The sequence below is a fragment of the Rhinatrema bivittatum genome, chromosome 2 (assembly GCF_901001135.1).
Source record: "Rhinatrema bivittatum chromosome 2, aRhiBiv1.1, whole genome shotgun sequence".
Taxonomy (NCBI): domain Eukaryota; kingdom Metazoa; phylum Chordata; class Amphibia; order Gymnophiona; family Rhinatrematidae; genus Rhinatrema; species Rhinatrema bivittatum.
The window spans coordinates 241,120,235-241,138,506 of record NC_042616.1 but is presented as its reverse complement, the minus strand read 5'-3'; the positions used below and the strand labels follow the sequence as shown (position 1 = coordinate 241,138,506).

At 49.7% G+C, this 18,272-nt stretch overlaps 1 protein-coding gene across 1 annotated transcript in view; it reads left to right on the top strand.

The window, feature by feature from the left end:
• Nucleotides 1-18,272, top strand: part of DNAJC13 (DnaJ heat shock protein family (Hsp40) member C13) — a 701,712-nt gene that overhangs the window by 253,565 nt on the left and 429,875 nt on the right.

The window sequence follows — 18,272 nt, the reverse complement described above, 5'->3', positions numbered from 1 at the left end:
GTGAACAAATCGGTTTTCCCTGTATGTACCCGGATCAGTCCAGACTGTGGGTTGAGCCTCCTTTCCAGCAGGTGGAGACAGACCAAAACTGAAAGGATATCCTATATGAGGACAGAGCCTATCCTGTAACCCTTCAGTATTTGTCTGTCTCCAGCAGGTGTAGGACGTATCCCTTCGGTCTCCTGATCTAGGCTAGTCAGCCTTTTTCTCTTCTTTCTCTGGATGAAGCAAGTACTTCTTTAGGGATATTCTCCCTCTCTAATAAACGGCTCGATACAGTATCGTTCGGTTGAAGATTTTCCGTCTGTAACATGCTCGGAGCGCACAATTTGGACGCGTAAGGCGATTCAGTGATACAGTCTCCAGTTTCATGCGTCCTTAGCGCTTTTTAAAACAGACACATAACCCTTTCCGCATGCAGCATGTATATGCTATGTAAATGAACGAATTAGCTGTATAATGAAGGAATTAGCTATTCCCCTCCGATACTGTGACGCGCGCTCAGATTATCTCCTTTGTAACCCGCTATTTTGCCGTGTCTTTAACCTGTTAGTTTACCGCCACCTTCTACTTGGTGTTAGTGTGGTGTTCGAAAATTAAAACGGGAATAAAGTGTAAAAAATGGTGTAAAAAAAGTGTAAAAACATTGCTTACCTGCCCTGGCCCTGTCCCCTCCTCCCGAAGCAAAAAAAAACCAAAAACCCGAAAAAGTAGCAAGGCTCGGGCCTGCTACGGGGGCCGGGCATTCATCCAGGCAGAGGGAGCCGGAGGCCGCTTTCGCCGCCGGCTCCCTCTGCCTGGATGAATGCACGGCCCCCGCCGGCAGTGAATGAATGCCCGTGCGATTTCGGCGCTCATGCCTTGAGCGCCGAAATCGCACGGGCATTCATTCACTGCCGGCGGGGGCCGTGCATTCATCCAGCGGCCCCCGCCGGCAGTGAATGAATGCCCGTGCGATTTCGGCGCTCAAGGCAGTCACATGACGTGACGTCACGCCTTGAGCGCCGAAATCGCACGGGCATTCATTCACTACCGGCGGGGGCCGTGCATTCATCCAGGCAGAGGGAGCCGGAGGCCGCTTTCGCCGCCGGCTCCCTCTGCCTGGATGAATGCACGCCCACCCGGCCGCCTTGAGCAGTTTTGGTTTTTTTTTTTTGCTTCGGGAGGAGGAGACAGGACTGGGGCTGCACCGGAGACCGGACGGGGCCAGGGCAGGTGAGCGGGGGCTGGGGGATAGTTTGCCGAGCATCGGGGAGCATAACTGTCCACTTCCTGGTACCTGTCATTTGAAATGACAGATACCAGCGCGGCCGTGAAGCGTTAGGCCCGCGAACCCAGGATACTGTATAGGTGCTCTATACAGTAAAATGGGTTGCGCGGGCCTAACACTTGCCTAAGGCTTCGCAGCCGCGGCATGCATTTGCATGCAATTAGAAGAGAGTATCGGGCGCTAAGTGAAGAGAACTGTGCGTGCGGGGAGGAAGGGTGCGCCTGGCAATGCCGCACTCTTTCTACCGCGGTCTTACAGTATCGAGCCGAATGTTAGTCAGGCTTTTTGTCTGTTGATTTTTCTTCAGGAGATGACTCCGTCTTTTGGCTCTTGCCGGACTCAGGGGGGCTTTGCCCCTTGTGCGCTGCATAGCCTGAGTCCGTGTACGCTTCTAGGTGTGGGGACCGAGTCTGGTAGTCCAGGTCTCGTCTCCCCCCTGGCTGCCGAGAGGGTTTTTAGAACCCGACTGCTGCGCTCAGTTTAAAAAAAAAAAAGGATAATTTTCATTTTTTAAATTTTGAATTAAGTTAAAAATATTCCCCTACTTTTAACTTACCTGCAGCAGTAGACCAATATTTTTTCATTTTTTTTTTTCTGGTCTAAGGCGGCCTTGAACCGGCGGCCAGGCAGGCAGGAGTCAGCAGGATTCCCCCCTGCTTCACTCCGGGCCTTCAGGCTGTCAATCAAACTTTTTTTTTTCAGTTTTTTTTCTCAGAGCGGCTTTGCTATGCCGCGACAGGCAGGCAGCCTGCCCTTCTTGTGGGCAGCCTTTTCGCGAGAGGGCCTCTTCTCAGCTTGCCTGCCGGGTGGGGAAGGTCCCTCCTTGGCAGGGCAAGCAAATTTAGCCAAGGGATCGAGTCCCCTTGGCATGGCCAAGGCCGTTCCCGGGTCGGCAAAGCCCGGGAACGGTGGCCATTTTGGATTTTTCAGCGGCTCCGTTTTCTTAGCAGCCTGGGGCTGGGGGGCCGAATTTTTTGGAGATACTCCCCTTGCCCCCCTCCCCCCCCCCCGGGAAATCCAGGACCCGTTTTTCTCCGGAGTTCATCCTCCTCCTGCATAAATCTTATCTAGCAAGCCTGCAGGAGGGGGAAGAAGGCCCTCCTATTGACCCCCCTCCTAAAATCCCTCGCGCCGCGCCGTTGACTGCTGGACCCGCTGCGGAGCCCCAGGGGCCGGTGCGGGGTGGTCCCAGGGGTGCCCCCCTCACGACCCCCAGGTGGACCCAGTGCTTCCGGATCCAGACGTCATCCAGGAGCCGGAGGGCACTCTCCCCCTGGAGGGGGACAACCCCAGGGTGCTTAGTTTATTCCACAAGGAGGAGTTGAAGCCCCTCATCCCATTTGTCCTCCAGGAACTGGGGTTGGAGGGGCCCCCTGTGGATAACCTGCTGGCCTCCTTGCCCAAAGATATGAACCCGGTCCTCGCGGGTTTGAGGGCTCCTGCTTCCGCCTTTCCCTTCCATCCCATGCTCAAGCTGTTACTTTTAAGGGAGTGGGAGGCTCCCAAGGCGGCCCTTCGGGTGGGACGGGCCATGGAGAAGCTCTACCCCCTCCCGGAGGAATGTTTGGAATTGTTGAAAAATCCCTCGGTGGACTCCTCCGTCTCGGCGGTCTCCATGCATACCACGATCCCGGTAGAGGGATCGACGGAACTTAGACGGGCAGGATCGTAAGCTGGAGGCTCTCGGAGTCCGGGCGTCTTGCTGCAGCAGCTTCATGCTGCGGGCAGGCCTTAGCTGGGTTCAGCAACTACTCTCCTCCCAGGACCTTCTGCCGTCCGAGGCGGAACAGGCTGAGCGTCTGGAAGCTGTCATCGCTTACAGTGCCGACGCGTTCTATGACCTCGTGCGCCTTCAGGCGAAGGCAATGGCTTCAGCAGTGTCCTCCTGGAGACTCCTCTGGCTACCAATTGGTCGGCTGATCAGTCCTCCAAGGCCCGGCTAGGCATGTTGCCTTTCAAGGGTAAGTTGCTTTTTGGTGAGGACCTTGAGAAACTTATGGACTCCTTGGGGGACAACAAGGTCCATAAGCTTCCGGAGGACCGCCCTAAATCCACCTGGTCCTACACGTCCTCTCATTCTCGCTTCCGGGGCCAGCGTTGTTTTACTTCGCGCGGGCGGGGTGGTTCCTCAAGGGGTTATTCTTCCCGGTCTCAGTCTTGGTCGCAGTCCTTTCGTGGTCGGCGGCCCTTTCGCAAGGGCCAGACCTCACGCTCCACCCCCAAGCCTGCAACACAATGAAGTTCAGCTGACTCGTTCCTCGGTCCCTCCCCTAGGCGGCCGCCTCTCCTTGTTTTTCGAGGAATGGGTCAAAATCACGTCGGATCAGTGGGTTCTCGACATTATCAGAGACGGGTATGCCTTCGAAATTGTCCGCGACCTACCGGATCTCTTTCTCTTTTCCCCATGTGGGCGGTCCAAGAGGGACGCGGTGGAACAAACCCTCACCAGACTCCTGGCTCTGGGCACGGTGGTCCCGGTCCCAGAGAGGGACCGTGACGTCGGCCAGTATTCTATTTACTTCGTCGTTCCCAAGAAGGACGGCTCCTATCGTTTGATCCTGGATCTCAAGAGGGTCAATCGGGCCCTCAAAATTCCTCATTTCCACATGGAAACTCTGCGAGAGGTCATCGCGGCGGTCTGCCCCGGAGAGTTTCTCGCTTCTCTCGACCTCGCCGAGGCATACTTCCATATTCCGATTCACCGCGACTGCCAGAAATACCTACGCTTCCATGTTCTCAACCAGGACTTCCAGTTCCGGGCGCTTCCTTTCGGACTCGCAACCGCGCCTCGCACCTTCACCAAGGTCATGGTGGTGGTTGCGGTGGCTTTTCGCCGGGAGGGAATCCCTACCTAGATGACTGGCTCATCCGGGCCAAGTCGGCGGCCTCGTGTCAACTGGCGGTGGATCGCGTGTTGTCCCTACTTGCTTCTCTCGGGTAGATAGTGAACTTCTCCAAGAGCAATCTTCAGCCCGCCCAGGAGTTGGAGTTCCTGGGAGTCCACTTCGACACCCGAGCAGGCAAGGTCTTCTTATCACGTGCACGCGCCCTCAAGCTGATTGAGGAAATCCAGAACCTGATTGCGCTACCCTCCCCGACGGCTCGGGACTATCTGCAGGTTCTGGGATCCATGGCTTCCACCATCGACCTCGTGCCCTGGGCCTTTGCTCATATGCGTCCATTACAGAAAGCTTTGCTGTCCCGTTGGCAGCCGGTGTCGGAACAGTTTCACATAGTCCTTCCGTTTTTGGACTCTACAGTCGATGACTTGCAGTGGTGGCTGTTGCTTCCTCATCTCCTCCAGGGGATGCCCCTCCAAGCGCAACAATGGACAGAAGTGACCACGGACGCCAGTCTGTCGGGCTGGGGTGCGGTTTGTCTCTCCCAATCCACCCAGGGAACCTGGTCGCCGAGTCAATCTCGTTGGCATATCAATCGGTTGGAGACCCTGGCGGTGTGCCTGGCCCTCCAGGGGTTTCTCCCCCTGCTCCGCGGCAAAGCGGTAAGAGTCCTGTCCGACAACTCTACCACAGTGGCTTACATCAATCGCCAAGGGGGCACCCGCAGTCCCCTGGTGGCCCTGGAAGCCAGCCATCTCTTCTCTTGGGCAGAACGGCATCTACAGTGCCTGGCGGCATCCCACATCGCGGGCAAGGAAAATATTCAAGCCGACTTCCTCAGCCGTCAAGCTCTCAATCAGGGGAGTGGGAGCTCTCGGAGGCGGCCATGGATCTGATAGTGGACAGGTGGGGTCCTCCCCACCTAGACCTCATGGCGACCCTGCGCAACTCTAAGGCCAATCTGTTCTTCAGCCGCCGGAGGGAACACGGCTCAGAGGGCGTGGACGCTCTGGCTCTTCCTTGGCCAGCGGACGTCCTGCTGTACGTCTTCCTCCCCGTGGCCCCTGGTGGGAAAAGTCCTCAGAAGAATCGAACTACACCGGAGACCCGTGGTTCTCGTAGAACCCGAGTGGCCGAGGAGGCCGTGGTTCGCAGATCTCGTCAACCTGGCGACGGACGGACCTCTCTGACTCTGTCATCTCCCTCGCCTGCTTCGGCAGGGGCCTGTATTTTTCGACCAGGCCGATCGCTTCTGTCTAGCGGCCTGACTTTTGAACGGCGATGCCCGAGGCGTAAGGGCTATAAGGAGGAGGTCATCTCCACCTTTCTTCGGGCCCGAAAACAGTCGACTTCCCTGGCCTACGTGCGTATCTGGAAGGTTTTTGAGACTGTTTGTGCGGAATCGGGTATCCCAGCGCGTTCCGCCCCGGTCTCGGTGGTCTTATCTTTTCTTCAGAAGGGTCTCTCTAATGGCCTCTCCCTCAGTTCTCTGCAAGTTCAAGTTTCTGCGCTCGGCTCTCTCTTGGGTCGGGTGGAAGGTCATTCCTTAGCAGCTCATCTGGACGTGATTCATTTTCTGAGGGGCGTTAAGCATCTTCGCCCCCCTTCTCGGACCACTTGTCCGTCGTGGAGTCTGAATCTGGTCCTTCAGGCCCTCTGTGCAGCCCCGTTCGAACCTCTCCGTCGCACAACGCTAAAAGACCTTACGCTAAAGACTGTCTTTTTGGTCTCCATTTCTTCCGCTCGACGGATCTCTGAAATTCAAGCATTATCCTGTCGGGAGCCCTTCTTACACTTCTCCGATTCTGGGGTCTCTCTCAAGACGGTCCCTTCTTTCTTACCTAAAGTCGTTTCTAGTTTTCATGTCAACCAGTCAGTGGAACTTCCAGCGATCTCCCCAGAGGAGGTTGTGGGTACGACTGGGGGTGAGCTCCGTCGGCTGGACGTCAAGCGAGTTCTGCCTCGCTACCTCCAGGGTTACTAACGATTTTCGGGTCTCGGACCATCTCTTCGTTCTCTGGAGCGGTCCCAATCGGGGTAAGCAAGCTTCTAAGACCACTATTGCGCGGTGGTTGAAGGAAGCCATCTCCTCAGCCTATCTTTGCCAAGGTCGACCTGTACCAGAGGGCCTCAAGGCTCATTCTCTACGCTCTCAAGCCATCTCTTGGGCGGAGAGTCAATTCGTTTCTCCACAGGAAATTTGCAGGGCCGCCACATGGACGTCCTTGCATACCTTTTCTCGACACTACCATCTGGATGTGCAAGCTCCGGTTGCTGGATCTTTTGGGCGGCAAGTGTTTCGAGCGGGACTGTCTCGGTCCCACCCAGTTTAGGGAAGCTTTGGTACATCCCACAGTCTGGACTGATCTGGGTAAGTACAGGGAAAGAAAAATTAGTTCTTACCTGTTAATTTTCGTTCCTGTAGTACCACGGATCAGTCCAGACGCCCTTCCCTGTCTGTCTTTCTTTCTGTCCTCTCGAAGCTTGTTCTTGCAGGTTTGCAGATTCTAATACTTCAGGTTTTTGTGCAAGAATACTGAGCAATTACATCGGAAGCCTTGGTCGTTTTAAACACCACGTACCATGTTCATTCTATTGTTCTACAGTTGCTCCGTTGAGCTTTATGGTTACTTGCTTGATCCTATTCTGGGTTTATTGTTTTCTGCTTTGACATTGGTTATACTGAAGGGTTACAGGATAGGCTCTGTCCTCATATAGGATATCCTTTCAGTTTTAGTCTGTCTCCACCTGCTGGAAAGGAGGCTCAACCCACAGTCTGGACTGATCCGTGGTACTACAGGAATGGAAATTAACATGTAAGAACTAATTTTCCTTGAGTCTCTATCCAGGTGTTGGAGGCCATTAGGTTTAGTTAGGTTCAGATATGTAGTAACTCATCACCTCAACTGGAATTCATCTAGGCTGTACTAGATGAGAGAAAGTATAGTCTGCATACATCAACTTGGTCTGTGTTGGGAATGTTAGTTGGACATTATGGCCTCCAGAATTATCTTAGTCCAGACAGACAATCAGATAATATATTTCTACCTAAACAAGCAGGGAAGAACAGACTTCCACCTCCTGTATCTGGAAGCAGTGAAGGTGTGGTGATGGTCATTCTCTTGGAATGGATATGAAAGCCATATGCTTGTTAGTGAAGGAAAATATCTTGGCAGGCAGGCTGTCATTAGCTGGATCCTATAGGTAATCTGTGGACTAGGACATGGCAAACAAAATTTTCTCCAGTGATGTAATTCTGAGATAGATGTGTGTGACAGTCCTGAAGAGGGAAGGTCTTCTGTTTCAGGCAAGTTAGCTGTGAATGCTTTCTCCATACTTTGGAACAAAGATCTTCTGTATGTGTATCCTCCAGTATCCCTATGATCGAAAACATTGATAAAACTCATAAAGGACTGAGGAACTATTACATTCATAGCTCCTTTTTGGCTTAGAAAGTTTTTGTATCTTTCTATTTATCTGATTTTTATTTATTTTATTTTTATATTATGCTTTTCGGCATTTAAAGCAGATTACATTCAGATACTATGGGAATTCTATGGGAACTACTCTAAGGAAAACAATCAGGTTGAGGGTCTTCCCCAAATGTAATCATGCAAAACCAAGGATCATTGCTCTACCCCACTATCCAAGCCTCACAACCTGGATGTAATTCAGTCTCATTTTTTGAATGAAGTGTTTCACATTCCTTTGGCTTTTAGACAAGAATCCTCTTTGAGATCTTATATTTCATATGTAGGAGGTTTGACATTTGATGTCAGACTAGGACCATAGATTTCTTTTCTTGTCCTATAAAATAACAGCTTGGATACCTTCTACATCTGAATCTGGCCTCAAAATCAATTCTGTTAGGGTGTACCTCAGCGCCATTAGCGCTTAGCACCATCATGTAGAAGGAAGGGCCTACATTTGTTCAGCCTTTTACTTATTAGATTCATGTGCGTCTTCCTTCACTTGAAGCCTCCTGTTACGCCATCTACTGTATAATGCAGCATCAGTGTGGTTCTAATCAAACTGATGAAGGTGTCTCTCTTGAGCTTCTGAATGCATGTGAACTCGGTTTATCTAACCTAGAAGGTTACCTTTTTATGCAAATCGCCGCAGTCCATGCAGTTGGTGAACTCCAGGCCCACTTGACTGACTCATCTCATACTGGATTTCACCATAACAATATGGTGCGCCACATACATCCTAAGTTCCTGCCTAATGTAGTGTTGGACATCCACTTTGATCAGTCAGTTACCCTACAACATTTTTCCCTAGACCACATGCCTATATGGATGAAGCAGCTCTCCTTACTTTGGATTGCAAGAATGTTGCTGCCTTCTATTTGAAGTGGATTCAAGCCTCCTGTTGTAATGGTGGATTTGGACTGTCCATCCCTCATGGGCTTTTCAAAGGGTAGGGCTCATTTTATGATTTAGGTTGTGTTCCCGTTTAAACAAAATAAAAAAAACAAGGGGCAAATGTTTTTCCCAACAAAAATATTCAGACCCCTTTGGTAGTGGTTCTTCTCCTTTTTTGTTGAAGGCACTTCTTAGCTAGGAAATCCCACTTATGTGACATGGTGAATCTGCTTGTCATAAAGAAGCAAAGTTGCTTAACTGTAGCAGATGTTCTCTGAAGACAGTTTACCAGTTTTCTCACAGGACAAGCAGGATGGTTGTCCTCACAAATGGGTGACATCGAGGATGGAGCCCACCACGGAAAAACTTCTGTCAAAGTTTAACAGAACTTTGACTGGCCCCTACTGGGCATGCCCAGCAAGGCACTGACCCTGCAGCCAGCAGGGGTCTCCCCTCAGTCTTCTTTTTTCCGCGCAGCAGTTGCCACGCGGTGAAAGGAGCTCTTCTTACCACGTTCCTGACAGGAATTCGGTTTTTCTTTCCGAAGAAAAATTTGCCCCTCAGGGGTCTCCCTTCGACAAATTGTTGTCACCTTCGCGGACTCCGGTAAGTTTTTTGCCGTTTTTCATCGACTGCCGTCGATTTTGGCCCTCGAGGCCTGTTGGCACTTACCGATTCCCGCGGCTAAATTTGGCCCTAGGCCATGGCGACGGGGTTCCGTCGTTGTCCGGACTGTACCCGGACTATGTCAATCACAGACCCCCATAGGGTTTGTGTTTTGTGTTTGGGTAGTGAGCATGATGTCCTGACTTGCACCAAATGTGCCTTAATGACACCTAAGGGTCGCAAAGCCAGGATGGAGAAGATGGGGCTCCTCTTCCATGCACCCACCCCAACGCCATCGATAGCATCGACGTCATCGGAACCGGCACCGTCGAAGTTGCACCACCATCGTCAACCCTCCGGTGACCGTCCACCATCGATGACTTCTCGGCCGTCGACTCCTGTCCCCTCCCCGGATGGGCGAGGAGATTGAAAGGACAAGCATCGCCATCGACGGCACAAGTCTCGGCCTGTCGAGGATCCACAGTCATCGACCTCTGAAAAAGCCGAGCCACCGACTAAGAGGCCTCGATCAGACTTGGCACCGTCCACGTCTCGTTCGCAGGCATCGAGGAAACCCTCACCCTCTCGGGGTGTGGGAGCCGTGATCCCACCGGTTACGGTGGTCCCTCCGGCTCTGCCTCAGCCTCCCTCTCCCGTCGAGCCGGGTATTGTTACCCCTGGTCTCCGGGCAGAACTGGACCGGCTGGTCCAGGAGGCCATCGAGAAAGCGATGCAAAGGTTCCAACCTCCACCGGCACCGTCTCTGGCACCGCCTCCGCCACCGAGGAGGGAACCGTCCACCGAGCCTCTGGTGGAGGCGCTAGCACCGCTACTACACCGCATGGAGACACTTGTACATGCCCTTCCATCGATGATTCCAGTAGCACCGACAGCGCCACCGTCTCAGACAGGATTCTCATCGGCAGGAGAAACACCGTTCCTGATTCCCCCTTCCGGGGTGGTCCCATCGGTGCCTTCTCGTATATCTCCACCGATTTATCCTTCGGCTCCATCGATTCCAAGACCGGCACCGATTCCATCGGCAGCACCAAAGCCCTCGATGCCATTCCCAGTACCGCTTGCAGCACCGGTTCCTTCAAGGTTTCCTTCGATGCCTTCGGATCCTCAGCCAGGTCCGTCAGGGCTTCAACCCCCAAGTGATCCCTACGATACCTGGGATGATGATACATCTTCTGACACAGATTTACCATCACCACCTTCTCCTACAGAGAGTAGAAAAAGATCTCCTCCAGAGGATCTCTCCTTTATCAATTTTGTAAAGGAGATGTCAGACATTGTACCTTTTCAGCTGCAATCTGAGACCGATGACAGACACCAGATGATGGAACTTCTCCAATTTTTGGATGCTCCAAAAATCATCGCTTCCATCCCCATTCACCAGGTGTTTCTGGATCTCTTAAAGAAAAACTGGGAATCTCCTTCATCTGTGTCACCAGTTAACAAGAAAGCTGACTCCACATACCTCGTCCAGTCAGCACCAGGCTTTCAAAAGCCTCAACTGGATCATCGCTCTGTTGTGGTTGAGTCCGCTCAAAGAAAGGCCAAGCGTCTAAAGCCACACTCTTCCACTCCACCTGTCAAGGACAATAAATTCCTGGATAGTGTGGGACGGAAAGTGTACCATGGAGCTATGTTGATTTCTCGCATAGCTTCATATCAACTTTACATGACTCAATATAACAGAGCCATCCTTAAACAGATGCAAGATTACGCTGACACATTACCGGACCAGTACCAGCCACAGCTTCAAGCCCTTCTTAACAAAGGGTTTGAGGCGGGGAAGCACGAGATCAGAACGGCTTACGATATCTTCGATGCTTCCACAAAAGTTTCAGCTACTGCCATCTCGGCCAGACGTTGGGCCTGGTTAAAGTCATCCAACCTTCGCCCAGAGGTCCAGGATCGTTTAGCGGATTTACCCTGCTTAGGGGACAATTTGTTTGGAGAACAAATTCAGCAAATTGTAGCTGAATTAAAAGATCACCACGAGACGTTGAAACAGCTTTCCTCTGTTCCGTCTGAGGTTTCCTCCAAACAACCACTTAAGAAGGACTCTAAAAAGTCGTTCTTTCGGCCACGTCGTTACTATCCTCCATCGGCCAGGCCTCGTCCAGCTCTATCCTCTACCAGACCTCAGCCACGTCAGCCTAGGAAACAAAGGCCTACTGTAGCCCCTCCTCCTGGGCCTGCGGCTGGCCTTTGACTCCCCTGTAGGGAGCACATGCCAAACCCCTCTTCCAGACATCCCTGTAGGAGGTCGACTGTACCATTTTTTACAAGCTTGGTTGCAGATCACCTCAGATCAGTGGGTACTAGCAATTATCGCACAGGGTTACCACCTCAACTTCATAACTCTTCCGACAGACTCCCCGCCTCTTCAAGCGTGGAGCCTAACCACCCATTTGGCTCAATTACAACAGGAAGTATCTCTTCTTCTGCAATCAAATGCTATAGAACCCGTCCGTCCCTCTCAACGAGGGAAGGGATTCTATTCCAGATACTTCCTAATACCAAAGAAATCAGGAGGACTACGTCCCATTTTGGACCTTCGAGCCCTCAACAAATACCTTCAAAAAGAGAAGTTCAAAATGGTAACCCTTGGCGCGCTGCTCCCTCTGCTACAAAGGGGGGATTGGCTGTGTTCTCTCGACCTCAAGGACGCTTATACTCACATTGCGATCGCAAGATCCCATCGCAAGTATCTGCGCTTTCTGGTAGGCCGCGACCATTATCAATACCGGGTATTGCCTTTCGGTCTGGCATCTGCTCCACGAGTCTTTACCAAATGTCTCGTAGTGGTAGCAGCATTCCTACGGAAGGAAGGTGTCCACGTCTACCCCTACCTGGACGATTGGCTAATCAGGGCCTCCACCCAACAGATTGCCCAATCCTCCCTAACATTGACAATTCAAACACTCCTTTCCTTAGGGTTTCTTGTCAATTACGAGAAATCTTGCTTAGTCCCATCTCAAACCTTATCCTTCATTGGGGCAGACTTGGACACCTTACAGGCAAAGGCTTACCTTCCTCATCAGAGGGTTCACACCCTAATCTCCCTAGCTCGCCAGCTCCAGTCTCAAAACTGGAGCTGGCGAGCTAGGCGAGCTGGCGAGCTAGGCGAGCTGGCGAGCTGGCGAGCAGTCTCAAAACACAGATCTCAGACTGGAACCTTGCCTCTTAACTTTCAGGAAAGGACTTAAGACTTGGTTATTCAAGCAAGCTTTCCCAGACACAATCTAATATCACGTCATAGATACAAACCAAGGACTTCAAATATTCAGCCATTAATCATGCCATTTTTACATAGCATTTAATTTATTTGTATACCGTTCAACCGTTTATTCTTTCCTATCTCTTCCTTCTTATCCAAGTTCTGCTACCCTTGTTATTTGTAACTGCTCCTTCGATCACCACAGTTCTAGTTGATGTATTTAATGCACTCCCGTTTCATGTAAACCAGCAAGATATGTGCTCATGATTGCCGGTATATAAAAACCTTAAATAAATAAATAAATAAAAATAAAACACTGCCACGGCTCGCCAATTCCTCATTCTCCTAGGTCACATGGCATCCTCGGTCCAAGTCACTCCCATGACCCGACTAGCCATGAGAGTAACACAATGGACTCTACGACACCAATGGATTCAAGCTTTTCAGCCTCTGTCCTCCATAGTCACTGTTACACAAGCGATGCACCTGTCTTTAACCTGGTGGACGACTCAGGTCAACCTCCTTCAGGGCTTACCTTTTCTCCCACCGGATCCGCAAGTAATCCTAACCACCGACGCTTCTCACATCGGTTGGGGAGCCCATGTGGACGACTTCCAAACCCAAGGGTTATGGACAAAACAGGAAGCCGAACACCAGATAAATTTCCTGGAACTTCGAGCAATCCGCTATGCGCTCCGAACTTTCAAAGATCATCTATTCCATCAGATAATCTTAATCCAGACGGACAACCAAGTGGCCATGTGGTACATAAACAAGCAGGGAGGCACAGGATCCTTCCTTCTGTGTCAGGAAGCTGCGCAGATTTGGGCGGAAGCCCTCTCCCACTCTATGTACCTCAGGGCCACTTACCTGCCGGGAGTAGACAATGTATTGGCAGACCAGCTGAGCCGTGTCTTCCAACCACACGAGTGGTCACTCAACCCTCTCGTAGCGACCTCTCTGTTTCGAAAGTGGGGTTTTCCCCGCATAGACCTCTTTGCGTCCCCTCAGAACCACAAAGTGGACAATTATTGCTCTCTCATTCGGAGCCAGCACTCTCGGCCGAGGGATGCGTTCTCCCTCAAGTGGACAACCGGTCTGCTCTATGCATTCCCTCCACTTCCTCTTGTGTCAAAGACTCTCGTGAAACTACGCCAGGACGGAGGAACCATGATCCTGATAGCACCTTACTGGCCACGCCAAGTATGGTTTCCAATACTCCAGGATCTCTCCATCCGCAGGCACATTCCTCTGCGAATGGACCCGCATCTGCTCACTCAAAACGACGGATGCCTCCTCCATCCCAACCTCCAAGCCTTGTCCCTGACGGCATGGATGTTGAAAGGTTAGTCCTTCAACCATTTAACCTTTCAGATTCCGTTTCTCGTGTCCTAATAGCTTCACGAAAGCCTTCCACAAGAAGATCTTACTCATACAAATGGAAAAGGTATACATCATGGTGCACTTCTCAGTCCCTTGATCCCCTTTCCTGTCCAATCTCGAAATTCTTGGACTATTTATGGCATCTCTCTGAATCAGGTCTTAAAACCTCTTCTATAAGAATGCATGTCAGTGCGGTAGCCGCCTTCCATAAAGGTATTGGGGGTAGTCCTATTTCAGTACAACCCCTGGTAACGCGCTTTCTTAAGGGCTTGCTCCATCTGAAGCCACCCTTGCGTCCTCCGGCCCCATCCTGGGACCTTAACCTGGTTCTTGGTCGTCTAATGAAACCACCTTTCGAACCTCTGCTCTCCTGTGACTTGAAATATCTCACTTGGAAAGTGTTATTCCTTTTGGCTGTTACTTCAGCTCGCAGGGTTAGTGAATTACAGGCCCTAGTTACCTATCCGCCTTACACTAAGCTCCTGCAGGACCGGGCGGTACTTCGCACTCACCCTAAATTTTTACCTAAGGTAGTTTCGGAGTTTCATATTAATCAATCCATCATACTACCTATCTTTTTTCCCAGGCCCCACTCCAACTCTGGAGAACAGACCCTGCATACCCTAGACTGTAAGCGGGCTCTAGCTTTTTACCTAGACCGTACAGTTTCTCACAGGAAGAGCACTCAATTATTCGTCTCTTTCCATCCTAACAAGTTAGGACAACCTGTGGGTAAGCAGGCTCTTTCCTCCTGGTTGGCGGACTGCATTGCTTTCTGCTATGAGCAAGCTGGCATCCCTTTTCAAGACCGTGTTAAAGCACACTCTGTGAGGGCCATGGCGACGTCAGTGGCACACCTTCGATCAGTGCCGCTTCCGGACATCTGCAAAGCTGCAACCTGGAGTTCCCTCCATACATTTGCAGCCCATTATTGTTTGGACAAAGCTGGAAGACAGGACTCCATCTTCGACCAATCTGTCTTGCGTAACCTTTTTCCAACCTGATGTACCAACACCCTTCCACCTGCCCGGTAGGGTGCGGATGCCCTTTTCCAAATTCCACCCCAGTTGTTGTGCCTCTTGCACACCGTTGGGTACATTTGGTGCAAGTCAGGACATCCTCAGCTCGGTACTCACCCATTTGTGAGGACAACCATCCTGCTTGTCCTGTGAGAAAGCAAATGTTGCTTACCTGATGTAACAGGTGTTCTCACAGGACAGCAGGATGTTAGTCCTCACGAAACCCGCCCGCCACCCCGCGGTGTTGGGTTCGTTTTCTTTTTACTTTTTAGGCACTGCCTGTAGCTTTCAAAATCAGACTGAGGGGAGACCCCTGCTGGCTGCAGGGTCAGTGCCTTGCTGGGCATGCCCAGTAGGGGCCAGTCAAAGTTCTGTTAAACTTTGACAGAAGTTTTTCCGTGGTGGGCTCCATCCTCGATGTCACCCATTTGTGAGGACTAACATCCTGCTGTCCTGTGAGAACACCTGTTACATCAGGTAAGCAACATTTGCTATATAAAGTCTTCCTCCTTCCTTTGGGGGGCATTCTTGCTCATATATATCTTGGCTAGTCAGGAAGTGAGAGAAATTTATGGAGCTTCTGCAATGTGGAAAGTCATTCACATGTACAGGAAAGACCAAGTAATTTCCAGAAAAGTCTGGAATTTCGTTAAGCTTGTCACTGTCACTTATGTGACTGGGGAACTGCTGTCTTCAGATAACTACTTGGCTATTGACACAGCTCAATTGCCAGTAAGGGGTAACCACTAGAGCAGGTGGCCCTGGGAATAGCTGGCTACAGGGACAGCCTGGCCCCTAGGGTCTTCTGCCTGGCCAGCTACCTCCCCCTCAGGTTAAGAACTTAGGATCTGGTAGCCAGCAACAGTATTTAACAGGAGGTGTACAACAAGGGAAGTTGAGAAAGACATCCACTGACAGCTACTAGGAACTAAAAGGTGTCCAAAAACAAACACAGAACAAGGATTAAGCTGTGCATCACAAAAATACAAGCAAATAAAAATAGGACAGGAACAAACAAGAACACAGAGAAACACAAGATTATGACTAATACACACAGAAGGGTAAAGTTAAGGTTAGAAACAAAGGCAAAAGACTAGGACACTGGCTAAGGCAGAGACAAAGGCAAAGGACACAGAATAAAAGGTATATTCAGGCCAGTAACAAGCAGCTACAGCTATAGTTAAGAACAGATAAAGGCCACATCTAAGGAATACCAGACTCCAAGATGAGGCGAGGTACTATGTGTGAGGCAGGTTTGTAAGGGTATGACAATGTTTGGACATGGCTGCCAGCAGGACTTCCAAGTCACAGGGCTTGGAGGATTGACACAGATTACATGGCCCACTGAGGGCCCTTGCTTGTGGGAGGGCAGCACTGCACACACAGTCCATACAACCATACACTGACTGCTCTTATCTCAGGTTTGCCTTATGCTCAATTTTATACCTCTGGTGTGTTCAGGGTCTTCAGCAAATATAAAAGGGCAAAATAAGGAGATAAATTAGTAGCTAAAGAAAAGAAAAATCAGGAAGATCCACTCAAAAAGAAACTTTCCGAGATCTGCACACATCTGCAGTCTGCATATGTAAGTCAAAACAAATCCCAACCCCTATTTGTTCCTTGTGTGGTTACCCCCCCCCCCACCACAAATCCTAAACATTTAATGTGAATAAAATATCAAACAAAAGTTACTAGTGGCACAGGCAAAGAGCAGTCTCGGAAGCCTTCTTTTCCTTCAGAAAGTAGGCTAAATAAACAGTGGTTAGATAAAGAAGTAAATCTTTTAGAAGAAACAAGCATTTAAACTTCATCTGAAATTGGTTTCTTCACGAAAACAGCCTTTCTCTTCAGATTTTTTTCTGTGGCTACTAATAAACTAACCATATCAAAGTGTTATATTTCTGAAGTAAATGGCATCCTGGAAGGAGGAAATAACACAGCACTGAGGAGGGAATTCATAGAGGTAATCGATCTCATTTAGTTCCAAAAATTTTAAACTATTGTTTCTTAACCTGTTTTTGGCCAAGATCCTAGAGTAGGATCCAGCTGTGGATTTAACCTCCAACCTTCCAAACTGCCCTTAGGCCTATAGACAGTTGGACACCCCTGGTGTAGCCACCCATAGACACTTGCCCGCCCTGCCTATTGGGAAGTCCGCATCTGGTAGGTTCTGGCGTTTGAGTTGGGGACTGTCCTTGCCTAGTCTTTTGGCTATGATTGAGAGCATGTACAATCTGGAGAGTAAGCACTCCATCACTGGATCCCATTGAGGAAACAGTTCTGTAATGACCATTGCCAGAGTAGGAAGATTATGCTATCTGTTGCTACCTGCCAAATAAAACCCAAATCCTCTCTTCAGATTGAAATAAGAGGAGCTAAACTGATGAAATGAACTAATATAAGGCCATATCTCCTACAATGTCACTTCAGTTTCTAGCTGCATTAAGTTTTCATTTCTGTACCTAAGTATGTGCATTTTGCTTATTTTATTATTTTCTAGGCATCATTCATGGACAGATGTGCAAAATACCAATATATTTTCAAATAAAGGAAGCATAATAAGCTAAAAGGGGATGCATATTTTCAGTAACCCACATTGTTGCAAAGTACATGGAGACTTTTGTGCCCATGTACCTTGTAGCCAGTTTTCAAGGGGAAACAATGTAAGCAGTATAAAGTGCACATTTACTTTGCATTCCATTTATCTGTGAGAAGAGGAATGTGGGCAAAACATGTACATTTGAAAATGCAATTGTATGTATGTATGTTAACTCCTTCAACCTAAATACATCTCTGGGAATACATAAGAACATAAGAAATTGCCATGCTAGGTCAGACCAAGGGTCCATCAAGCCCAGAATCCTGTTTCCAACAGAGGCCAAACCAGGCTACAAGAGCCTGCCAAGTACCCAAACACTAAAAGATCCCAAGCTACTGATGCCAGTAATAGCAGAGGCCATTCCCTAAGTCAACTTGATTAATAGCAGTTAATGGACTTCTCCAAGAACTTATCCAAACCTTTTTTAAACCCAGCTACACTACACTAACCACATCCTCTGGCAACGAATTCCAGAGCTTAATTGTGAGTTGAGTGAAAAAGAATATTCTCTGATTAGTCCTAAATGTACTACTTGCTAACTTCAGGGAATGCCCCCTAGTCCTTCTAATATCCGAAAGTGTAAATAACCGATTCATATCTACTCGTTCAAGACCTCTCATGATTTTAAAGACCTCTATCATATCCCCCTCAGCTGTCTCTTCTCCAAGCTGAACAGCCCTAACCTCTTCAGCTTTTCCTCATAGGAGAGCTGTTGTGTCCCCTTTACCATTTTGGTCACCCTTCTCTGTACCGTCTCCAGTGCAATTTATATCTTTTTTTGAGATGCATTGACCAGAACCGTACACAGTATTCAAGGTGTGGTCTCACCATGGAGCAATACAGAGGCATTATGGCATTTTCCATTTTATTAATCATTCCCTTCCTAATAATTCCTAACATTCTGTTTGCGTTTTTTGACTGCTGCAGCACACTGAGCTGATTTCAAAGTATTATCCACT